At 36.6% G+C, this 27,053-nt stretch overlaps 1 protein-coding gene across 1 annotated transcript in view; it reads right to left on the bottom strand.

The window, feature by feature from the left end:
* Positions 1–27,053, bottom strand: part of LOC308194636 (uncharacterized protein) — a 201,012-nt gene that overhangs the window by 120,501 nt on the left and 53,458 nt on the right. Inside the window, exons 10-11 of the mRNA XM_080590772.1 lie at positions 22,079–22,175; positions 21,612–21,688 (exon numbers count right to left, since the gene is read on the bottom strand). The gene's annotated coding sequence lies outside the window, so the exon portion shown is untranslated. The remainder of the gene's footprint in view (positions 1–21,611; positions 21,689–22,078; positions 22,176–27,053) is intronic.

The raw sequence follows: 27,053 nt of genomic DNA, 5'->3' as shown, positions 1-27,053 counted from the left end.
AAATGCAGTCTCCAATTCACCGCTGTGTGCCCCTTTTTGTACTTTTGTGTGCCCCTTAACAGGTAAATCAACCTTCAGTTGTACATAAGCCATGGGACACAACAGCATTGTGTGCAACTGTTGTAGAAGAGCCCTTTACAATTTCAAATGAGACATTGCCAATCCTCTGTTAAATTTCATGGGATAATTTAAAACATATGTAAATAGATGAATGGTTTAGAATTCTTTTGGATTGTATTATAAAGACAGCATGCCATCAATTGCAGTAACTGTTTTAACATGCAGAAAATGATAATAGGTTGCAATCCCTCAAGTACAGCAGTGATGAATCATTTAGGGGTGGGGGAGGAATATTTTGTTATTTAAACTTGCTTCCCTCCTAGAATCGTATTCCCTAGGGCTCTGTTGTTAAGAATGGTGATCCTAAATGAGAAGCAGGTAATAAGATCATAGAAAAATACTAAGAAAGAGAAATGTTCACGCACTGACTTGATTCCCAAAACAAATCAAGTCTATAACTGACTTCACCTGTAAAGTCTAACTTAGTTAGGTTGAACTTTTCTGAGATACTAAAGTACATCTACTGTCTACTTATTTGATGCATTTCAGAGTGAAAAACACTATGTAAGCAAGAAGATTCCAAGCACTTATCTTTGTGAGATGGAAGACTAAATCAATAAAACTGGTATGTAAAAACCCAAGTGTACAACTTTACATTTCACATACCTCATTTCTAAATTCATACTCATTTCTTGCATACAAGTTACAAATGTAAAAGGTGCTATTCAGCAATGGAAGGAAAGATATATATGCAGGCAGCTACAAAAACCACAGAGTAGTCATCTAAAGCGGTGAAAGGAAGCACAAATTACTAGCAAAAGAAATTTCATCCACAACAGAGCTCCATAGGTGCTAGCAAGAGTGGAACAATAGTAGAAAGAGTTGAGTATTTTAAAATTGTATCACAAAATAAACATCTGCAATACGTCTACAACAACACCTTATCCATTCCACTAAAACTAATGTAGCTGCCCTCAGAGTGAAAGTTTTCCCACACTGCCATTGTAGAGCCAGACAAAATGTTGGCAATTTTTTTTGAGTTAATGGTACATGTTCTGTTTGAAACCAATAACGTATTTCAGAATGCTAACTTTTTTAAAAAATCAAAATATAAATAAATGCATTTAACAGAGCTAACATTTCATATAATAAGGTATATAATCCAACATCAAAGCTTTTATGTATTCATCCAAGTGTCCTTGATCTAAAATGAACCCACTTAGACAAAACCAAATTACTGATATGATTAGGGATTTCTCTGTACTAGCTCTCTGTATTAAAGAACGTGATAATGCATTTTTGTCTCTAAAGGCAGAAACCTCTTCCAGGCTCCAAGGTGACACTCAGTCACAAAATGTGTAGAGATTTCCCTTTCCACATAGAAAAAAGAAAAATCATCTTTCACAGACAAGTCTCTCATCACTTTGCATTAGACCAAACAAATGAAAATATTTCCATTCTGAAAAATAGGACAGAAATGTTTCTGTCACCAGAAAAGAAAGCAAGAATGGCAACATTAATCTACTGGAAACCACTTTACATGCTTTCTTCTGAGTCAAAGCAGAGTTCTCCTGAAACCATGTCCTCAGCAACAACAGTATCCCAGTTTTGATGTAGCCCCAACCTGGGAAGGTTCTTATTGTTGGATTGGCATATGATTCCTAAAGGTAACAGTACCTCACAGGGGTGTGTTGTCTCTCCTTCATCCCTTGCTCTCTTCCTACCACAGGAAGGATTCAGGACAATACAATGGCAGAGTAATTCCCTATGCCACCATTCAGGTTTACAGGAAGACATGTAAGCAAAACAAACATCACATGAGCAAAGTATATGAAAACAAATATCTCCATGTTCAGTTTCACATGTGTAAGTGGTGTCTTTGGTTTCAGCTAGTCTAAAACATCAGAGTAAAAGAGCATTGACGTGAACTTTTTCAAAACAAATATTGCGCTAATAGCTAACATCCATGTAAGAGGGGAAAGTTAAAGTTTTGTGTACCAACTTGTGCCATTAAAAATATAAGTCCATGACCTGTATATCATATGTAATTGTTATGCTAAATATTCTAACATTTGTTTTAGTCCTAATTTCACAAAGGTTCCACCATCAATTCTAGCCCTGCATTATTTTTTATAAAGAATAAATGGAGGAAGAGGTTTACTGAAGGGCAATCTCCCTTGTAGCTAGGATTGACTTTGTGTGTGATTTTACAAGGGAAATAAATATATAAATATATTTGATTGCAGTGGGTTAACAAATAGACTATTACATTTTCTACTGTGTCAAGACACTTAGTGGAGATACCTGGCTTTATTTCTACATACAAAAGATCGTACTATTCACACACAGTATGTATGCATCATAATGATGTACGTCTGTGCTCAGCCAGAAACAGTAAAACAGTAAAAAAGTTTGGTGTCTATTTGGAATCAGGAAGCATTTCTGAGGCTTGGCCATATCTGCAAAAATTATTTTCTTCAAACAACAGTCTGTAATTATAGGGGAGATATTCTGAAGGGATTTCCAAAGACCATTAATCTAGTTCAGCGTTAGTGCAGTCTCAAATGGGGTTCAGCTTTTTCTTCCATATCTTCCCACTGAAATGCGTATTTTAACACAGCTTTGAGAAACCCACAGGATGGCATAAATTACCTTTCCAATTTACACAATGAGATTTAGAAAAAGTTGTTGTCAGTATACTGCAAACCATGTTACTTTCCTTGTTTCCTTCTGTATTTCAGATAGACAGCTATAGATATGGAAAGTGGTGGAGGAGAAGAATACATCTCAAATCTCTGTGAGAGAAAACATTGAAGGCTTGATCAGAACATTTCTCTTAGTATGGAGTACTGCTTTTCCAAGATAGCTAGGAAGTAAAACAAATCAGCATCAAGAGACAGCAAAAGGTTCAGTAATATGTACTTGCCCTGTTTATGCACTGGAAGAGGTAACATACAGCATTACTGTACGTTTACTACCTAAACCTGACTTGAAAGTATTCCAAGATATTAGCAATGACTTTTTGTTTAGCTTGTTTAGAAAAAGACATAAAACACAGAAACAATTTTATGCCACAGATTTTTAGGAAGACTTCATCTCAGCTAATTTACACTTTACTTATATTATCTTAATCCACCAGCTGGGCACTCAGGTTTCTCTGTGGCCTGCAGATAATTTCAGTTCTTCCCATCCCAAAATAGGCATGCTGCAGTGCCGTATGGAATTACCTAATTCCTCACCAGTAACTATCAGATCTTTCTAAATGCTTCAGGATGTATCACAAGTATCTCTCATCAGCAGAAGGGTTTTTTGTTTTGTTCTGTTCTTCTATAAAATCAGCCTTGTTATGTTTTAAATATGTATATCAGAAGTTTTCATTGAGACAGATTTTAAAACCTTACTTTAATTTCGACATATATGATGGCACAGATTTTCCTTTAACAATGAAAACGAAGCAGAAGGCTTATCTTTGTCTCTCAGATTGTTTGGATTACATAGGTCTCTTCTCCCTGGAAGTTTCAGTGCCAACAAAACTTGGGCTCTGTCTTTGCTTTTGGCCCCCCAAAACCCTGACCTGTTCTAGGAAATTTTAAAAGAAATTTCTAGAACATGCTCACGTGCTCTGGAAAGCCTCCATATTCAAGCAGCAGCAGCTGAAAGGTCATGATGCTTAACTTATATGTGTATCATAAAATCAAGTTTGAAGTTTTTTTGGAAAAAGAAATACAAAATGCAATTTATGAGGCTCGTCTCCATTCAAACTTATGTGATCCAGACCATGACAGGTTGCCAATTTGCCAGCATAAATAGGAAAATGGTTATAATTAAGTTTCCCTGTGCTGCTGTTCTGGAAAGTTTTGACCATTTTGGTTGTTCCAGAGTCAACGGTTATCCAAGAAGCAGAAGTAAGAGGTAGGCCATAGCAGGAAGGAATTGTGCATCACTGAACATGAGGGTGCCAGCCCACACATACGGTACCAGCAAATGTACCAAGACAGAAGGAAAAAGAAACTGCTGAGAGGCCCTAATGAGCCTGAATTAACCAGTGGGTTTCCATGAGAGGCGTATCCAATGGGACAATGAAGAAATGCTGCACGAAAACCTTCTACAGAGATGGAGTCTGGATGATTACATTAGTGAACTGTCTCATATTTTTACCACACACTGTACTGAAAAAATTAGCAGGGTTTTGTTGCTGATTTCTACAGATGATTGCAGTAGTAGCGAAGATTTTTGAGACTGTTAGGATTTTTCTTCTTTGAGCAAGAGTCTTAAAACATCTTTTATGTGCATATGTATGAGAGGGATAAAGGGAAACAATTCATTCACATCTACTGATTTAGGCATCTAGCTTTCTGCATAGCACAGGTTTCTCTAGAAGGTGAATCTGAATAGGAACACAATCAAGGTCCGTAAAATTAAGGACTAATGGGGCCTCTTAATGTGACCTATCTCCTTTAAGCTATACCCACATTAAAATAAATAAATAAAGGTCCTGATTATATGGCTTACTCCTGAAGTTAGTCCTCAAAAATGCATTCTTTTGTTGAACACCATCTTTCTATTGGCTGGTAAATAAAAAACAGACTTTGGCCATTTACATATTTCTGGTTCCTACAATATTTAACTGAGACTGGAGACAACAATCTTGAATAACTGAGGCAAAACAAAACCATATCTATATGTTCAAAAACGTAATTAAATACATTTCATTTTATACTTTGTTTTATCACAATGAGCAATTTAACAGAAAAAAAAATGACAAAATTGTACCAGAGTTAAGTTATTGATCTGTTCATTTTTCCAGGAAAGTTGATGAGCTTAAGAAAAATAAAAGACAAAATCTACAGGTCATTTAGGGATCGAAAAAAATGGATTGAGGGCTAGCAACATTTATTTTGGTCTCAAATGAGCAGCAATAGTGAAGAAACTGCCAGGGTTTTTTTTCCATATGCCAGAAATATAAGCCAGGTCCTATTCCTGGAATAGGAAAAGTTAAGTCAGTGCAGAAAAATCAGCCAACTAGCTTACCTTGGGCAGAAGTTGTTCTAGACTGTAGCTCTAACTTATTTGGACTGGTGTAAGATACTTTACCTAATCCATGTGCTTGCATGTAAAATCAGTTCTTCCTAAGGAAGTTAAATTTGATGGCATGGGCTGCAGATGGCTGAATGACTTCAAGAACTTTGCAGCAAAAACTGGGTTTAGACATGTAATTTCTACTCAATCCAAAATAGGTTGATATAAAATTGTGTCAAAATAATATATCGCCTATTGAAAATGCTATAGGCACTGATCCATGCATTTAGTGTTATCCAGTTACAGGCAGGTATCAAGGAAGCCTAGGTCATCACCCAATGACATTTTTATTTAACTGAAAAGCAAGAAAATGAATGTTTGCCACATTATCAACTAACATTAGAAGAACTAGGAATCTGCAGAAATGTAAACAGTCCAGGTAGGAAAAAAAAAAAAAAAAAGCTGATCTGAGGCCTCAGGAGTTACCATTATTTCAAAAAGAGACAAAGACAACACCATTGACAATCCGCAATTGCAATCCCAAAGCATGTTTCCTTTTTCTGTCAAAGTTGCCATTTAAACTGAGGAGCTGGCAACACATTTTCCATCTCCAGAAATAAGGCCTAATCACACCAGGGCAAGGGATTTTGGGGACGTATTTTTTTCCCCACTACAGTAATGAGTATTTTCCACAAATTTATCTTAAATTGTCTTTTCTGCTTTTCTCTAAACTGTCTGTTGATTTTTCCCCTTAAATCATTGACTTCACTTATCTTTTGCATAAATATTTCTCTGAACACATTGCAAATAAAAATTATTTCAATTTACTGACCATGAAAAGTCTTTCCATAATTTAATCAGGGATAATAACCATTCTTGAAGCTGTGAAATGCCTCAGCTGCAATTTTCCATGTAATGAACAATAAACTTTTATATTCAATAATAATGAAGTGTATATTCACTGAGGCATACATTTCTAACCACATAGTTTTGAGGGGAATGACATTTTTAAAAGCAGTTACACTCCACGCTAATTAATTTTGAGAACATAAACACTCTCCAAAGTTGCAAAATTACAACGCATTATTGTATAATTGTCTAATAATAACAGTTTTTTGCTCTGTAGATTTTTTTTTCCTTATTATTTTCACCACTACTAGGCTCTTGGGGCATATGTATGGATACTACAAAGCCAATCAGCAATACTGTATGCTTTACATTTCAGCTTTGACTTCTGGTGTTTGCAGAACAGTGTGTGTCAAACTGCTGTTCCCACAGCTGTAAAGCTTTAAAACTTAAGAAAGCATTGAACCAGACTCTGTCTTCACATAATTGGAGCTGTACAAAGTTTTGTTTGGGGGTGTTCATCTAAAATACAAAGCTCCAGCTGACAAAACCCAGGTTCCTCGCCACACAATAAAAGTGTGGGATTATTCATTATTCTGGACATGTAATTAACATGATGATTGGCTCTATGCACCTTTTAAGCAATTAACACTTTTTTTCCCCTTTTAACTTGAGACTCCAAAGCAAGCCCCAAAACTGTAACAGACACTCTTCTTTTCATAAAGCATTCACAATAGCAGAGGCCCAGCTTACAGCTTTTTACTACTGCAGCGCTCACACTTCAAGGCAGGATACTGTGAGGCCATACAAAGGGAGCCCACAGCTACTGCGCATCACAGACTAATGAATCTTTTTCCATGACAGGTACAGACCTCATGACTGGGGGGAGAGCCAAACTATCAGAGGTAAAGTTCAGTGAATCTGCAGTGGCACAGGCTCAGCGTGCAAGATCCCGCAACAGTCTGGAAGATTTGCCTCTACTCATGACCATTTTACTGAGTATTTCATAAATCCTGGTGTATATTTATCTGTCACCATATGTTTCAGTCAGCTCTGTGAGCTATCAACAGCATACATGAACTGAGCTGCTGTCAATCTTTAGGTTGCTTCCTGAAGACAAATACACCTATCAGAGCTGTGAGGAAATTTTCCTTTTGTTCTGTCAAAACCTTGAGTGGTTCAATACCTTACAGGCATTTGAAGTGGAGCAGGGAAAGTTTTCTCCAACTCTTATTAATTGTTGTTTGTCAAACATAACATTAGAATTCTAACTAATCCCAACAAATTAGTGAATAATCTCCCTAATTCTATTTGAAATATAGCATAAGAACCTGAATACATTTTCCAGTTATGCACAGTGGGCTTTCTCTCTCATTCGTGAAAAACGGGGCACTAGACTCATTGCCAGAGCTAATGTATAGAGATGCAACTTCACCAGAAAAACACAGATCTTTTCAGCCTCAATTTGCAGAATATGGGGACCTCTGATTTCTCACACACTTGCCACAAGCCAGCACTGGCTGTTCCTGTGTGACCTATCTACGATTTTTACCTTTCCTTCCACTTCTTTCCTTGTTTTTGAAACCCAAAGCCTCAAAAGGATTTAAAAACATGATTCTTCTCATCTCATTTCAAATGTCGCAGTATGCATGTCTATATGTGAGCCAGTCATCTGAACTGCCTCTTTAGCCAACAGAGCGAATAAACCCTTCCAGATTACACATTTGACTTATTTTAAAGTCTAACTTGAGCAGAGATTAGTTGTGTGCTAGACAGTCCTTACTTCTGTGCTGACCATGAAGACAGTCTAAATGTCAGATAAATCCCCCTATGGCTAACCCACCTTGTAAAAGAACAGGTTGCTTACAGACACATTTTAAAAGAGCTGCTGCGCAGGTCTCCACATAAAGTCTTCCTTTCAGTCTCATTGAGAAGCATAGATCCAAGTGAAATTTTTTAGCCAAACTTGTCCTGACAGATGGCACAGATTCTGGTCAAGCAAAACATTTCACACACACACACAAAAATAAATAAATAAATAAAATGGTTTCTATTAATTCTTTTGGTCAGCAAAATAAAATAGTTTTTTCTTATTCCCTGAGGAGAATGCTTCTGTTTTGACATTTTTCTAATGAAACATTTTGTATTCAAAGCCACACTTTATTTTGAAATTTCCTTGCACTTTAATCACAGAATAAACGCTATTGGAATGAGCCAACCAAAAAAATCAACAGTTCTAGTTGTGAGCTCATGTTCCACATTTAGGGTATTGTCTTGTGGCAGAAGAGAATCTCTTTTGCAACCATACCGAGTCTCGGCGTGTGTCTCAGGGCAGTAGTCCTTGCAAAGGTGGAATTTTTGGACATCACAATTTACCTTTCCCTTCAGCTTTTGGCTCATCCCTAGCGTACATCCCTAGGGCGCTAATCCACCCTAATTAGGCTACTAGGAAAATAACAGATAGCTTGCAAGCCTTAAAATGCTTGTTCAGGAAAGTTGACATCTCTGGCAAAGAGCTTACTGTGTCTCCAATCAGGACAAAAGGAGAGACTGGATCACCATAATGAATTCTAATTTTGTATTGCTCTAGAAGGATAAAACGAGGGTGAACTAAGGCCCTGAAATCTTTTAGCACAAGAGCAAATGAAAGCTTTAAATTATGCATTTTTCCTGTCAACTGAATAAGCACGACTTTGTAAGCATGATTTAATCCAAAAAACAGATGCACTCTTCCCTTAAGACAGAAATCTAAGCCAACTGGCTTGCATAAGCGTTTTCTGTGCGTGATTATTGGACGTGGCAGGTTGAAAGAACCAAGAAGCAGGATTTTGAGCCATGGCAGGAGATGCAAAGAACAGAGGTCCAAATCTTCACAGGAAATAAAAGCAGGCAAGAGAGAGAATGGTGGGGGAAGATATTCAGCAGCGCTTAATCACAGAGTTCAGGAATCAGGCTATGAATGCAGTGATGACATGTATAAGTGGCGGTCCTCTTTGTTTGATTTTGCTGTGCAAGCAGCATTGCAAGTTGTTGTGCATCATCCATAACCATGGTTACAATTTTTACCTAGTAATGATTCCATTGTAATTAATAGATGTTCCCACCACATAAGGCAGAACACTGATGAGGAATTTGAAGGGTAGACAATAGTTTATCTTTCATGGAAGTCTCACTTTACATTGAGCAAGCTGCATTCATCATGGTGCTTCTCTCTCAATTTCCTATTCTTTCTGATTATTGATAAACTGAACTTTCCACTCCAGTAGACCTTTTTCTATATTTTGCTTTGTGTACTGCATCTCCTGCTTTTTCAAGGCAGACCATAGATAGAAGTAAGAGTCTATTATGCTCTCAGTTATCTTTGTTGTCAGATCAGAATGGATGGTCATTCTGTGCATGTTGCTGCAACCACATCCCTGGCTTATTAAAAAGAAATCAGAGTATGTCTGATATAACTGAAAACCATTAAGTTAGATTTGTTGCTAACATATCAGTGCATGTAAAATTTATTGCTGATTGAACTTTTGAATCTGTAGACAGCTTAAACAAGTCACATTTTGTATTGCTCTACTAACCTTAACATTCTCAGCTGTCGCTCAATATGGAGACTTTCAAACACACAGTCATTTTCTCATTGCTGAGAAGTTATTTTTTACTATATCTACCAACTAGAGGATAAAATTATACAAGAAATAACCTCTACAGGGAAATGCAAAGGGATAAAAAGAGAATAAAAGTAGCATGCACAAAAATCATTGCCTGACTTTGAATCCTTAAATTGGTGTCAACAGTGGCTGTGGCATATAAACACTGTTTTTTCTTAAATGTTATCCTTCCTGTCTATTGGAGAGTTACTGGCAAAACCCATACATATATCAATGGTGTTGGATCAGAACTAACAGCTCCTCATTGCCTAGCTCACATTTGAAAATATGAATATTTGCAAAATTCGCCACCTTTCTCTACACAGAGACCTCCCTGCATATTTCTTCCAGCTGAAATGACAGGAAAATTGTGCATATTGGTTTATTTTTCATACTGATTTTTTATTTTAACCACAGTGAACAGCAATGATGGGTTATACTTTACCATTTAACTGTCCATTGTAAAATAAAACAATTGATTTGATTATTTATGGAGTTGTCTCCAACCTTGAAAGAACACGAGGTTCTCAGAATGGGATTCAAATGAATGAATCAGCCTTCAGGGGAAAAATAAATAAATAATAATTTTAATTTGAAATTCAGTTATCTTAAACCTCAGCATAATTATGCCACATTGCTTATGCCAATGCTTATGCCAATTATGCCAATGTGACAATGAAAGGACAATATCCACAGCTAATTTTGGATTTGTGAATATACAAGATTAATAGCTTGATAAGCTACAGAGGCTAAATTCTAGCCTTTACTCCATCTACATAAATGGCATTGATTCAGAAGCAACAGCAACATGTTTGCATGGGTGGAAGCTGGCAGAAAAGGAGGACAATAGGAGCTTTTGAAGTTGACAGTACGCCAGTGACAAACCTATAATTTCCTGCTTGCATTATTACATATATATGGCAAATTGTTCTCCCTTCAGATTTCTTTTAATTAGTGTTATTTTTCAGTTTTGGTATTTCCATGTTAAAAAATTAACAGTTAAAAAAATAAACACATAAAATAAAAATAAACACGTTCATTCTCTCCCTCTATTCACTCCCTTGTACCCAGTGGAAAGCAGAGAAGCCCGAGAAGCAGCAGAAGATGAAGTAAGACCACAAAAAAACTGAAAAGTGAAAACTGGCTGCTGCCAGCTCCCCACCAACACACACCATATGAGAACAAGAGCCTGTAATCCCATATACGTGCACATGCATATGGATGACTGCAGTGCCACTATGAATAGAAATTTTTGTCTCAGTTGTGAAAAGACATCAGCTGTTTTTGGCTTCAAAGTCAAGATGTCTGTTTTTAGCCTTTCTTCTGTCAGAGACACCTGATGGCTCTGGACTGAATCCCACACTGACAAATCAGTAGTAGTTAGCTAACTTTTCTGTAGACCATGTAGAGTTAAGGAAAACATTTTAAGTTGTTATCAATGGTTTTCAAAGTTTTGTTAAAGTCTCTTTTTTTTTTTTTTTCATTCATCAAGGAAGATACTGATAGGCTGAGAGCTGTTAGAAAAGAATGGAAAAGCTCAAATCCAAGTTGTAGGACAGAGGAGAGATGGACTAGATGCTGTGCACAGAATAAAAACTCTTTAATCCTCACTGAATATTTATAGTTAATCAAAAAAAAAAAAAAAGACATGTAAAGATAATACTAATTTAACTTCAGAAAAAAAACCATGCATTAATTTTTTCTCCCATTCCAAAACAGAACTTTTAGTAACTGTCAACTTTGCAAATTGGTAAAGAAATTTAAATTACTACAAGTACTGTATCCGGTTGTCATGTGCCAAACAGTGATATACAAGATTAAACAGGAGTCTGTCACTTTTGTTTCTCTCCGTTTTTAAATTGTACCACTCAAAAGCTGCTAACAAGCACTTTAAAGGCAGATATTTTTTTCTCAAAACTATTGACTAAAATGAACATTTTTCACTAGCTACAAGTCTAAAGCTAGGAACTCTGATGAAAAACATCAAGAACATTTTTTTTCCTATTTTCATCTTGCTGTTGAACTAACAAAACCATTACAACCAGGATGAACTGTTTTCTGTTTGTTTTGTTTTTAAATAAAAAAATATAGCAATTACCAGATCATTAACTCTCCAAAGTTGGACAAGTACACTAAGATTATGTCACATCGCTTCTTTACAGTTTAATACATTGACATAAACCTTAAGAACCTTGTTTTCTAAAGGGATGTTGACCTACAGAGAAAATAGGAGTTAGGGTTTCTTCAAAAATCTTGGAACATGGTTAAAGAAAAGGGAAACTCTAATTTGATAATATTATTTGTTAGTTTTAAACAAGCCATTTCATACGTGATTGAAGAGGTCCAAAAGAAATTACAGAAACTTGACCACTTGAGCTATTTAGAACTCAATTAAGTAAACATGAGAAATACACTATATGGAAAAAGAGTGCAGAGGTAACAGTAAAAGAATCAGATGGTTCTGTAGGGTTTTTCAATCTTTTACTTTAGCATCTGTATGATAAAGAGCAACATAAAGAACAGTCACTGCTGCGGCCAAGCAGGAACACACTTTCAGCACAGCCAAGATATGACATTTTTAGGAACATGGAGTGCATCCATTTTGTTCCTGTGTTTGTACATTTCTGTAAGGATAGCCAGGTTTTTGCAAGGCAGAACACAAAGAGAAAGACCAGGAGGCTGGATATGCTGAGTGTAGTCTAGCAGGATATATTGGACTATTGGTTTCCATCCAGATGCTTTTCAGTGGAACCAGTGTTTCAATGGCCAAGTTTTACTGAGCTCCATGATGTCAAACATAAGGTCCTCTATCACATGACTCAAGAAATTAAGGATAAAAGCTCTGTCTTAAGTGTGATTGTGAATCTGGACAAATTCCTGGTGATAAATTCCTGTTGCAGAATGCATATATTGACAAAAGACACACGGGGGAGGCTGAACTGAAGATAAGTGAAATACAACAAATGTTAAAAAACCATGAATGTGTATTAAAATAAACTATTGTAACAATTATTAGTAGCAGAAAGTTTTCCATAGGCACTTAAAACTTCCACTGAAATCAGTGAACCATTTTAAGGATACAGTTCTGCTGGCAAATCTTACAAATTATTTTAATGGCAATTGAGGGGCCTAACTTTCTGCATTTCTTTTGGTTATGATGGTCTATATGATTGTCCTGTTCTGGTGACCAGCAAGCTACTGAAACACATAAAAATCCTTCATCTCAAAAGCAGATATAGAGAAACTGCGTGGTGTCCCCTCTTTTAAATTGAAAGCAACACATCTTACATTATCAGACTTCACACAGAAATCTGTCCTCAGAAAGAAAAATAAAGATCAGACAGTAGAAGCAGACACACAGACTTTTTCCTCTGCAAGACAATGAAAGACGGTGGGGGAAAAAGAAAAAGAAAAAAAAAAAAGGAAAGAAAGAATTCCTGTCCTATTGTAGCACTGCTTACTATTTATATATCATTTAGTAAAGAATCTGTCATACCTGTCAGAAGTTGAGACTATACCATACAGTGATAGAAGATGAAGTACCAGCTGCAGATTCATTAGTCAACGTAACTATAGATTTTTTTCTCTAAAGATTACAGAGGACTTCAAATAAAGCAAACAAAACAAATCACAACAGGTGAAAATTTTATGCCAAATTAACTTCTCAGAAGAAAAATGAAAAAATATTATCTATTAGAAATTTTCCTTCCTTGGCTTCTCCACACCTGAGAAAATATTTGTGTGTGTGTGTGTATATATATATATATATATATATATATAAAGTAATGATAGGTGTGTGTAAGAAAAAAAGTTTGAGTTTTCTCTCCTGCTTAAAACAGAAATATTCACAAAATCTTTGCCAACCTTGTATAGCAGATACCTGTTTCTTTCACAAGACAGAGCTAAAACCAGTAAAACCAGTAAGATAGAACTGAGTTTACTTTTTTTTTTTTCTTAAAGAATGTTCTAGGAGCATTATTATATTTAATTTCTTGCCCACTTTATAAACTCCAATGTTCAAGAAACGAGCTTTCAGTTGGTTTTCCAGCAAACCAAATCTCTGTATACTTCCTGATAGGCTCCCATCACTCTTAATTCATCAGGCAACCTCTGCTAAAGGCCTTGCTACTGCTCCACCTATAATTCTAAGCCATAGTATCATATGATTTCACAACTGTCTCTTATTATCTTCTACCACACAAAATCCTTTGGATGAATATGCCATACTTACTTAATTCACTATTTTTTTCCAGTTATGGAGAAATAGATAATGTCTACATACCAGGTTAAAATTCCTTGGAATGTTTGAGAAGAGGACGTATGCCTATAAATCGTTTGAAAATGAACATGTACAGATGGTTTTAATTGACATTAGGACATGAATCATAACAAAATATAACAAACAAACAAAAAAAAAAAACTAGTGACACTGTTTTAGTCTACTGATTAACCCTTCTGCACAATCTCTGTATGCAACCAATGATGGGACTTAGTGTTTTAAGTACCCTGCTGACAAAGTTTAAAATGGCTAACACCTTTACGTCTTTTTAATATTTTCAAGGCTAACCTGAGAGGGAGGGAGGGAATTAGCTTATTAGACTTTTACCTAATTTCAATTTTAGACCAAGAATTTTAAAAATGCTCCAGACAGTATAGTGCTCTGGGTAATATACTACTACTAAGTGAGATTTGTGAGACTTGAAGCTCTGCTTAATATTAAAGAATCTCAGTACTTCCTATAATTGTGCTGTTTCTCACATGACTCTGCCAAATGTGACTTTAGGGATGATGATTCCCAATGCCGGGGTCTGCTTTGCAGCACTTCTTTTGGAAGCTTTGGCCAAAAACATTTACCTGTTTCTAAGGAACAGAAAGGGAGAAAACATGGGAATTTTTTCCTGCTGAAAATAAATAAATAAATAAATAAATAGTGTACTAATAAGCTTTCCTTATTAATTTTGTTGTGAAACAAAGCATAGGATTAAGCAGGAAAGTTATTCTATGTCAAAGATACTCTTTCAACTACACCTGTAAAAATGTGCCTATACTTGGCCCAGCCAGACTGCTATCAAGAAAAAAGACTATTTAAGCAAAGCCAGCACAAACTGGAAGTTGGAACTGAACTGCAAATTTCCCTGAAGACCCCTTCTATTCTCAGCTCACTGTAACATGCAGCTGAGCAAAACATTTCCTGTAACTGAAGTATAAGAAGAGAACTTGTAATGACATTTTTTATCGTCTGTGACACTTTGACTTAAATCTGAAGGAGTGAAGCTGTGACTGGATGTAGGGTCTGGAAGTGTGAAGATGGAGACCAATTAGAGACTAAGGGAAGACATTTTGTAAGAGGAATCAAGAGTGCAGCTGGGCCTGCTCAACAAATACCAAGGATGGAAAGAGCAGGTTGGGGAAATGGGCTAATGGAAATGTGTGTGGGTACAGAGAAAGGAAGTGCAAAAAAAACCATCCGTACAGGGGCTGGAACATTGCACCAGACTACCAAAACTACCAGTTTGTCATTAGGAGCAAATTTACCACTTATCTCACGATATGTGGAGATATCTTTAGAGGTGTCTCCAGCAACAACAGAAGCAGTGTAAGCCATGAGGTTTTATAAGATGGGAATCCAGTATGGTAAATTAGCGCCCATTGGCAAAGGTGGGCTTAGGCTACTTGAATATCTGAAAATTCTGCAGCAGAGGTAGTGAGGGAATTAAATTTCTCTGGACAATGCACAGACCTCCTGTGGCCATTAGCAGATATCTAGAGAAGCACGAGATATGGAAAACAGGAACTTCCTGATCCAAATCCAGTGTCTGTGAGCTGTGTTCTTCCTTTTCCTTCCATGAGGTTACCTGATAACTTTCAGATTATGAGTAAATTTTGAGCACCCACTGTGTCCTAGGCTACACTATTCCCTTATGTGGAGTTACATCTTTTGGTTAGTTTTGATCCTGTTGCTGACCAAGCTGCATTTAAAGCCCTAACTCCTGTATTAAAAGAAAAAAGGTGCAATCATTCCCCTCTTCCACTCCCTTCTCCATCACATTTATGATTTTACAGACCTTTGTCCTTTTGTAGCCTAAATGTAATGTTCTGCAGTTGTATCAATTTAATAATTTTTCATACAGAAATGGCCCTTTATTGCTTTCTCCTCTTCCAATCCTATGGTCTATGTAACAGATACATCAGAACAGAACACCAATCAGAATTAAAAACAATCGTAAAAATGAAAATACAATGCAAAAATATTACATAAGGATTTGTACTTTGTTTTCCTCGTGGGAGGAGGTGCTAATCTTTTCTCTTTGGTGACCAATAATAGGACCCAAGGGAACAGCATGAAGCTGTGTCAGAGGAGGTTCAGATCAGATATTAGGAAAAGGTTCTTCACCAAGAGGGTGGTCAGGCACTGGAACAGGTTGTCTAGGACAGTGGTGGTAGCAGTGAGCCTGACAGAGTTTAAGAAGCCTTTGGACAATACTCTCAAATAAATGGTATAATTTTTAGGTAGTCCTGTGTGGAGGCTGGAGTTGGACTTCATGATCCTTGTGGTTCCATTCCAACTCAGGATATTCCATGATTCTATGATATAACTGCAAATAGCTATGAAAATGCTGGTTCCTTGCATCTATGCCCCAGATTCAGTGTTTTCATACAGGTATTACAGATGAGCTTTGAAGACATTTTTTTTTAGGGGGTGAGTGGAGAAGTATCCTTCTGAAAAAGCTCCACAAAAAAAAAAAAAAAAAAAGAGATATTAAATGTTTAGCCCAGGTTCACAAAGTGAGAGAGCTGAGGAAGACTGTTGCTTCAACAAGAGAAACAAACAACAAACGAGCTTATAATGAGTTTCAAAGGTGACAATAAGAAAGTGAATTTGGTGCCAGAAAGCTTACTGAGAATATCAGTGAGGAAAGAAGTATGATTACTCAAAGGTTAACAACTGTGTTCATTATGAGTAGGTGAAATGGACTCAGGGATAGTAATGGGGCTACAGCCATAATAAATAAAACGGTGGATTATAGAAAGGCCTTGGTGTGTTTGAGAGCACAAGTACTAATACTAAAAATCAGAATACAAGGCCCAAAAAAATTAAAATACTTTTGGGTGTGTGTGTGCATTTCCTTCACCACACATATTCACTGTCAATCAAGACCTGGGGCAGAGCATATGGGGGTGATCTTGCCCGTATCAAACCACATAGTAAACAGCAACATCATATCATGAGATTTCAAATAATAGCGTTTTCCAATGTATTCAGAAAGCAGGACAAAGAAAGAGGCAGGCATTAGACACTCTGAATCAAAACCTATTCAGACCATTCTATGTTTCTGAACATCAGCCCATACAGGCCTTGCAATCACGCAGGACCGTCATCTTAACAAGCAAAATCTTGAACAAGTAGTGTTAAAAGCATTTGAATGGGCTCTAGAGAGCCAGTATTACAACTCTGAGACAGCAGATCAGGCAAAACAACAAGATTATTACAGACTCCCCAAACAGAAATTAAATGCTAGTAGAATACTTCACATCCCTGAAAAAATAATGATCTCCAAAACAGGCAGCTTTTCACCAAAAGGCCTGTTTGGATCTTCATCTGTTTTCAAGAGAGCTATGTACATTTTCCATTGCTGACCATGAGATCAGTCTTGGGTTCCAAGCATAGGTCCAGAAGCCATTATACTGAACAACAAAAGTCATCACATACAAATTATAGGGGAATGACTATTTTGGGGGCCAATTTTAATATTTTATATTCGGACAAAGTATTCTGGAGAATGTTTCTAAGTTACCAGAAGATAAATAATTATTAAATGATACCAAACAAATACCAAGTGCATCCTTTCCAGTATAAATATGTGGGCAAATAATCCAAAAGTTCATGAAGTTCAACTTCAGGAAATTTCAGTCCACTTACACTTCTGGTCCAAACTTTAGAAAACTTATTTTAAACCTTTTAGAAGGTTTGGAGAAGGCAGATGCAGCATTTCTGTTGATGTTTTACTGTTGCTGTAATGGTCATTGTTTGGGGAACGATTTACTAAAGTGCAATGAAGCACTCTTTTTTGTTAAGACTCAGCAAAAGTTGACTACTTAATTCCACTTTGTTCCTTTGAAAAGCTCTCTAGATATCCTAGTGTTCCACACAGCAGCCCAAATAAAACCTAAAACCCTATGGTGTAAGTGTTGTCAAGAGAGGAAGAAGTTGACTACAGCACTGTAAACTTCTGTACTAACGCCTTTGTTTGATAGAGGGAGCAGTACATAAAAGCAAATGGCAAAGTTCTTCCTCCACAAGAACAAGCCAAATAGGAATATGTAGGACAACCAGGAGAACATTACTTATGCGGGAAAAAAAATAATCTATGACACCCAATACTTACAATACAAGCTCTGATATTACTGTAAGATTGGGGTGTTACTTAATACATTGCTGCAAAACCATAGGTGTTTTGAAGTGCATAATGCCCCTTTAAATCAGATCATGCAATTTCATATAAACCTCTGGATAGAAAAGAAATTAAATATACAGATCATGTTACATAAACTGTGGAACAGATGCTTTATATTTATTTTTTATTCTTGTATAAGGTTTTACTCATTCCTAATCAACTGTTTATATGACTAAAATTTGGGTTAAATTGAAATTATGTGTTTTATTTGAATTTTTGAAAGCATGTAATGCCCATAGTTGTCCTGGCATCATTTTAAAAAATGAAGTCATTAAAACATTTTCCAGTCTAATAGGGAAGACAACAAAGTTGAGCATGCTGTACAGCAATATTTTACTATTGTATGTACTGTTGTATCTCGCAATTAAAATCCACCAGCTTCTCATGCCACAAAGGAAATAGTATCAATCATTCAAATGCAATAATATATACACATCAATATACATCAATAAATACATCATGTGAAAGAATAAAATATAACAAGAATTTGCCATGAAATATATCGTATATTTGGATTTCTTTTCTGAAAGAAAATAATTAAAACTGATTAAAGGAATTAAATCAATTTTATTGTTTTAAAAGGTAAAAGCCAGAAGTCTGCTAGAATAAATATTTTTAATCAATATTGAAATGAAAAATGTAAAATGATTTAAGGCATAAATTGCAAAAGGCGACCTTCATCCCAAATCATCCTGTCTTTAAACTTCAAAGATCAGCCTATTTCATAGGTTCAAAATCACCAAGGAAATGATTCCAAGAACTTTTTAATGGCCATTGGTACTCGATGGTACAACACTGAGAAATTTTTTGAAGTGTCAGATTTCACTTCAAGAACCAGGCAAAAGGCTTATCAGTAGGCTCATAGCAAATGGTGGCCATGTTGCTTAAATGACAATTATATGCCAAGGAAATAGAAGATATAGTACAGTTGTGACATTCTGTTTTATACTGTGGGGTCTAATGTCTGTTGTGAGGCTTATGGCACCTGCAGCAAAATGGTCTTTGGAGTAGATATTATTCAAACCATCTAAACCTGCCATGTATTTTGCCTTCAGTTATGTGGGACAGCACTTGCTGGCCCAGGCCAGGTGCCCTGTATTATTCTTAGCAGGTTTTTTAAGATGAACAGTGAAGAAATTATTTATCCTGAATATTACGAATGTGACAAATTTCAGAGGAAAAAGCACCCAGGCAGGGGAGAAATATCCACATGCGTGCCTCTCAGGCTTGCTGCTTACAACCAGCATGCTCTGGAGGAGCTGAGTTTGCAGCTTGGCTCCAAGCCCCTGAACAGCCCCATTTCCTTTATACATCCCAGGACCACACCACTAAGCTATTGTAAGTGTGCCCAGTATCATGATGTACCCATCAAGCAAATTTACTTCAGTTTCAAACAAAATTCCTGCAAATTATTACTCTTAGAGATATTTTCCCTCAATGTAAATAAAACCTAGTAAAAGTAGGAAAGAATAAAAGATTGTAATGACTTAAAATTATCAGTGAGTTATACCTGCCCCATACTCTTTCCAAGGATGATATGATTGTTCTGGCTATAACCTGGTAAGTGTTTCACAACATTTCAGCAGATAGAAAACCTCCTCCTTTGACAAAGTCAGGAACCATGAGGCATTTATACAACAGTATGCATGGTACATGCCTGCAATCCCACAAGTATAACAAAGAAAAAACAGAAGCTCCCAAACTGTGAAGTTCAAATACAGACTTTCCCCAGATTTAAAGATAGCTGAAGCCAGTTACTGTTTCAACACAATAGAAGGTTTTGAGCCAGACGCAAATTTTGGCTATATAAATGACTTTGTGAAATTCAAGAGTTTTCATGAAATAGGCTTTGGTTTGATATACAAACAAGATAAGGACTAGCCACAAAGTTCAGATCTGAATTTGGGCCAAAACTAAGTCTGGGCTAAGATCTACATAATCCAAAATGAGCAAAATTTGACATTAATTTGCTCTGTGGTGCATCTGTCCCAAAAAGAAAACAATACACTTTGGATGAAAGTGAGTATTTTGCTTCTCTGTTGTCAAAGTACACAATTGTGATGTAAAGATTGGCTGTGTAACAGACTCCACAACAACCCTTAGGAAAATTCTCCAGTGATAATTAATAATGTGCTCCTTCTTTCTAATATGAATTTATCCAAGTTTTCAACTTGGAGTCATTGAATCTTCTGACAACTTTCTCTGCTACACTGGTGATCCCAATTTTCAAGTTTTATTCACCTTAGAAGTATGTATCAGCAATAACAGCTTGTCATAGTCAGACTAAACAACATAAATATGAATGCAAAACATATATATTTCCTAATGCCTTCTTTATCGTGACGTTTGTTTTCTGATCAGATTTTGACCACCCAACCTGAAAACTTAATGCTTGGGCACACTTAGAGCCCAATAACCAGTGTATCAAGACCAAATAAAATGTGTCTTGAGATTCCTTTGCTTATTTGTGTATGGATCATATCAGCTCTTTTGGCCACAGAAGTGGTCCAGAAGGTAGCAATCAATTATTATCCAAATCTTTATTCATTGTTTCCAAGATGGAGACCCCTCTTCTGTAATTACAGCTGTCCCCTTAGCTAGTAGATGTAGGGAGAATTTGGCCATATTCAGACATGCTATTTGTTGAATCCAAATGACCGTATGATCTAGATTTTCCTTTCTCATTAATCACTCCCCAGTTTTTATGCCACTATTACACCATTAGGAAAACTGCTAAATATTATTCCAGCATGTTACTATGGACAAATGCTAGAGTTAATGCCAATTAAGTAGCATCAATACCTTTTGCAGAGAGTATCATGCTTATGGTTGTGGAGGAAGATAGTATTTCCACCAGAACAAGGATCACAACATAACCTTGGTAACTTTTAAAAAACTCCAAAACCATCAAGCAACAGAATCTGCCAAGTTATAAGGTCAGAGTCTCTCGTCAAGGAGAAGATATGGAGCAAGACAGGCACTAAGAATTTTTGCAAAGTTCTCAGGTTACTTTGTCATTCTTCCAATTCTCCTTTTCCAATCCTCCATCCAATATTATGGGATGAAACCGTGTGAAGGAATGAGTTGGAAAAGTCTGGAGGATAACTTGAAACTCTTCTTAGCCTCTGGAAAATTCTGAAATCCGTCCTATTTAATTATGCCACAGCTTGTATAACACTTTGGCTGCATTTCCCTTTCTGCTTTGTTTTGTTTGTGTTACTAAGAATATTTGCATGAAAACAGGATATTTATTAAGAGTTCATCATCTCCTGCTGTGTATTCCCTATTTTAAGTCATATTCCTTAACATTTATTAGCAGAAGGAGACTATAAATTCTCTTTCCCGTAAATGTTCCTAATAATAAAATGAGCAAAAGAACTGAAGTGAAGCAGAGATATTCAGAGAAAAAGAAAGAGTGAGAAGGAGAGATTAGATGATACATACTATAAGCATAACTTGTGTTTTTCAGAGCAACAGCGTAACGTATTTCCCATACTGTGTGAACTTTTCTTTAATATTTTTTATCCACTCTTCCATTACCAAGCAGTCATTCCTCAAATTAGGCAGACATACATGAAAGTCCTACCTTGCCATCAGAAAGCAAGTGAAAACTCCCCCTCGGCCCTTTTAATTCTGCTGATTTGTTTTGAAAAGGGTGGCAACCTACAAGAGGAAAATACAGCATGGAAAAGAAGTATTCATATTGCCCACACAGCTGGCACCCTAGATATGGAGTATCAGAAGAAAATATTAAAGTGTTTGCCAAGAAAAGACTAAGCAAGCCTCAAATACAGTCTTGGGTTTAGCTTTATACCGTCTTCTCATTTATCATTTTGCTTCAGAATATGGTTTGCATTTCGAAGATGTACTAGATTGATAGATTCTCACATGACTGAACATGTTTACAATTTTGAGGGCTTTTTTTAGCACTAAAATCTGCAAAGATCTACAAGTAGTTGGCTGCAGAAAATGAGTGAGGAACTATTCTGAAGTACTAAGCAGTAGTCCAGAGCATTAACATATACAACACACACCCAAAGGATTTCTACTTACCCTTTGCAGGATAAAAATGCAGATTACATGCAGTTGCTAAGCATTTTCAGGGCTAGACATTTATAAATCTGGGGACATTTTTCTTCCAAATAGGAATCTAGACATAAGAAAAAGATGTAAGAAAAGGGTTGGGAATGATTCCATCACTCTGGCATACAGTACAATCAGTATTATATGATCATATCTTCAGAAATGTTAAGCAAACAAAAACCATCTAAAAATAGGATAAATATTCCCTTTTGGAAATTGGGTGATAAGCCTCATTGGGTGTTAAAATCTGTCTGTCTATACTGGTCCCAGCTAGTTTAAAGCCAAGGACCCACTCATTGCAATTAAAGAGGAATATTTTAAATGCTGTCCCAGGACAAATTATTTTTATTGGTTTGATGTGAAACTGAGATGTCAGTTGTATCCCTTTCCTTTGTCTTTCTTGAAGCATTGCTTTGTTATGGCTAAAGTTAGGTTCAAACCATTCTGGCCTTCTAGACCCAAACCACTTATTTTCAGTGATAGAGGGACAAATTCAGCAGCTATACCACATTTCTCCTCAACTTGTGGAAGCTTCACACACAAAAGAAATCAGACCTAAAACTATTTCAGTTAAAACCCTAAACGGTACAATGAGCTTGACAAGAGAAAACAAGAAACTGAATAGGGCATTTACGTATCAGCCCAAATATATTTGATATTCTTGGCACCTGTTTTCATGTGATATTTGTTAGCTACTTCAGGACTATCCAAAGTGTTATGATGGATCAGATCTCAACTGCTTCAGCATGCTTGTCTGACAGTGTTCAGTACTGAACACAAACAACTCCATGTTAGACAGATATAAATTAACCCACTCCCTAGAAAGGCCAATTGCTAAAGAAAGGCTTATGTTCTGAAATGATATGGCCCTTTTCTTTTTGTCCCCCCTACACAAAGAATGCACCCCAAAAAAAAAAAAATCCTGAAGTTATATAAGAAATTAATATTTTCACAAGCAATTCTAGCTGGTGGGCTCAGTGCAGGAAACTGGGGCCCACACATTCTTGAAAATTACAAATATTAGGAAATAATAGAACTTTCACAAAGCACAAGTGCCTATAAAAAAAAAAAAAAACGAAACATAAGCATCTATTAAACTAGGTCAGTAGGACAAAATATACAACTATAATCCCTGGTCCAGACATGGGTCATGAATGTTGATCTCCATTACGTGGTCCTATAGTACCCACTATTCAGCATCATGCCTACTCCTTCCTCCATGTTTGGTTAATCAAGTGGTCTCACTGTGACACCAATCTCAAAGACTGTCTATTCTTTCAGAGAGATGTGCTCCCACATGGGGACACACCACCTGGGATGAACTCCCTTTTGGAGAAAATCCAGGTAGATGGACACAGAAAGTGCCACAGTGAATTCCAGTAGCTCCCCCAGTACAAGCAACTGGGTAACCAGGACTGCACTCTTGTTTTACAACTTTGAAAGCTTGCACAAATCAAACTCTGCTGGAGGTGAACCCTGACATGCCTTCGCTTTTTCCATTTGCTCCTTTCAGGAGGGCTGAGGACAAGACCACTACTGGCAGTTCCTTACCTTTAGTGGTCTTTGCATGCTCTTTAGGACAGAGGCAGAGAGGTGTAGGCTAGAAGAACATTAATTGCTCAAATCTTAATTGGAGACTTGATTATTTGCCAGACCATTCCAGAATTGGTAAGGAATCAAAAGGTATTAAACCACATTTAGACTCAGGCCTTAAATTATCTGGACTTCACATTTACAATAAACTACATGCTTCATATTTCTATATATAAAACTCCATCAGTAACCACTCAAGCCAACCACTTGCTAAAACCAAATTATTGCTATGACCAGAAGTGCAGATTTTTTAATGGTATTAGAATTTGAACAAAGAAGTCATAGCACTATTCCAAAATTTAAACAACAAATTTTAGAGACAAAAAAATTGTCAGTCTCAGGTACCTGCTGTGAAATTCCTAGTTCCAGATTTATACTACTAAAATACAATGGACTTACTTTCACAAGCAATGAGACTTCTCAAGTTCCTCTGTGGACAGAGGTCTAAAGAACTTGAACAATCCATATTTAGGATAATCTCAGCTGTACAACCCTTGCTATTTTCCATTGTAAGGATACAAAGTGCTAACTATTACGTCTGATGTATCTTGTTGGGAATTTGGGACCTGCATGACTTATGTTAAATAATATTTGGATATTTCATATTTTTCTTGGACTCACCTACCCATTTGCCTTGGTGCCAGAACAAGGAGAAAATTAAGAAATATTTTAAGAGATCCCAGTTCTCGAACCATTTAAGTTACAGTCCTGAATGTTTTCTCATTACTTGACTCCAGCAAAATGAGGCCAACATGGTTCATGCAGACATGGAAGTAGGGACCATATTTTATTTTAGAAAGATTAACAGTCATCATAACCAGAGAAAGCAGATTCCTTGCACTGTGACATGAATGGCAGAGATTATAGCTATGGCATAGGCCAAGATGTAAAGACACACATTTTTGCCTGGATGCTCACCCACAACTTCTGGATTAGTATCGTATTAGTATTAGTTGTCGGTGTATTAAGACCAAGCCTGACAGTAGATCTGCTTGTAGTCTCTATTCCTGTGTGGCATCCCATTAAGTTCAATGGGATTGTGCATTGAATAAAAGTTCAGTGCAAGATCAGAGCTTTGATTGCAAGCTCTTTGTGGCAACAAGGTTGTCTAATTCTATGTTTTATAAAGTGCTGTGAACATCTATAAAGCTATATAAAAGCATAATAAATAAAGTGACAACAGAAGCAATAAAACAAACATAAGGCTAGTTGATGTAAGCAGTCAGTGGAAGAACAGCAGTGTTGGATACAGAAACTAACTACCATACATTTAGCTACTGGAAACCATGTGTGTCATATCAGACAGCGGCAGCAGCAAAAATGCCTCATCCATAAAGCATACTTATTCTAACATTTTGCCAGGTTTGTGTTATTGTCCTGTACCATTAGGTACTGTGTGCACGGTATTGCAGCCTCATGCATATCATCCTTTTTTACTATATTAAACTTAATTAGGGAGTTTGGTGGCATCCAACCCAGAATACCCATTTAACCATGAAAACAGCTTTTCTTCTGTGATTTTGCTACCTACGTATTTACACACCATAGAAGATTCAGTAAGCAGAACGACAATTAGACCATTACAGAACAGAGTCTAAAATTCCTCTACAAAGACTTAGTCATAACCTATTACAATTTTGTGAGTATCTGCTACTTGGTACACTCTAATTCATAATGCAGAAAAAATATATGTTTTTTATGACCATGCCAATCAACTGCATAGAGTCATCAGTTGAAGCATATCAGAACCCAATAATCTCTACATGCAAGTAATCAATATGCACGTCTCTTCACCTGAAACAGTATTTCAGCAAAAAACTCAAAGCTGGCAGAGCTCCTTTAGTAGCCAGATGAGAAAACCTGAACTGGCCCATGTAAGAAGTGAATGTTTCTTTTTCTGGTCATGTTATATATGAGACCAAGTGAAAGATTCAGATTTGTACTTAGAATTTCCCAATGCTTGGAAACGGTATTCCAGTGTTTGGAGATTTGCCTCTGGACAAAACGGAGGCATATAGAAACACAGAATCATAGAATCATTTAGGTCAGAAAAGACTTCTAAGATCATCAAGTCCAACCATTAATCTAGCACCAAGTCTACCACTAGACCACATCCCTAAGCACCATATCTATGTGTCTTTTGAATACCTCCAGGAATAATGACTCATCTGCTCCTCTAGGCAGCCTGTTCCAATGCCTCACAACCCTTTCAGTGAATAACTTTTTCCTAATATCCAACCTAAACCTCCCCTGGTGCAACTTGAGGCCATTTCCTCTTGTCCTATCACTTGTTGCTCGGGAGAAGTGACTGACCCCCACTCTGCCACAACCTCCCTTGAGGTAGTTGTAGAGAGTCATAAGGTTTCCCCTGAGCATCCTTTTCTCTAGGCAAATACACCTATATAAAGGTATTCTCTATATACACATACCTCAAATCAGATTCTACAAAAAACTGTCACTTAAATGTTTAACAGAGAATAGAGTAACTTTGATTTTATATTTTTCTGCAAGGTTTTTTCTTTTTTTTTTTTCCCTGTATCTTGAAATCCCCTGACAAAATAGAGATAGATAAACTTAAGGGATCTTCCTTAAGAAGGATTTTCTTCTTTAAGACGACTTCAAGATAGCCTCAATCATCATGAATCACATATAAAAAATGGTGATGCAGATCCAAAACTCTGTGTACAAATATGTAATCTCAACAAGTTAAAGCTAGAACTCTGTAAAAGCAATGGTTGCTAATGATAAACACCTACATCTACATTATCATGTGCTACACACCAATGCGAAGAGTATTTAAGTGTGAAAAAGTTGCTGCTGAGGACCCAAATTCCACACATTAAGCATTTGAGGGATAATGCTTTGGGCCTTTCTGATTTTTTGGTTTGCTTTTTTGTTAAACTTTGGATCAGTCTGGTCCCATGGCCTGGAAGTCCTATATCAGCTGGAATACATTAGCCTCGATGTTGCAGCATATCTTCCAGCATAGTTTCATCTGAAAGGAATCCAGTTCATGTACTCCAAGATCACTTGCCAATGCATATCAAAGCAAGGAAAGTGGGGACAACTGGAGACTGTTCGAAAGCATACGTCTGTGCTGAACTAAAACATACAGGTAGATGCTCCCCATTTATGTTCTTCAGCAAACACATTGCAGTGTGGAGACTGGCAGAGTTCACAGAGCCTTTTCTACTGGTTTGCAGGGACAATGACATGTTTAGTATGGTCTTTATATAAAATAATAATAATAATAAATGATATGAACAGAAAACTAAGACAACATTATTCCTTCCCTATGATGCATATTTTCCACATACCAATTGGACAGGCTTCAACAACAGGTTTGCTGTGT

This window comes from Anser brachyrhynchus, assembly GCF_964034855.1.
Source record: "Anser brachyrhynchus genome assembly, chromosome: 4".
Classification (NCBI taxonomy): Eukaryota; Metazoa; Chordata; class Aves; order Anseriformes; family Anatidae; genus Anser; species Anser brachyrhynchus.
The sequence above is the reverse complement of the archived record's forward strand: the minus strand, read 5'-3'. Positions and strand labels throughout refer to the sequence as shown.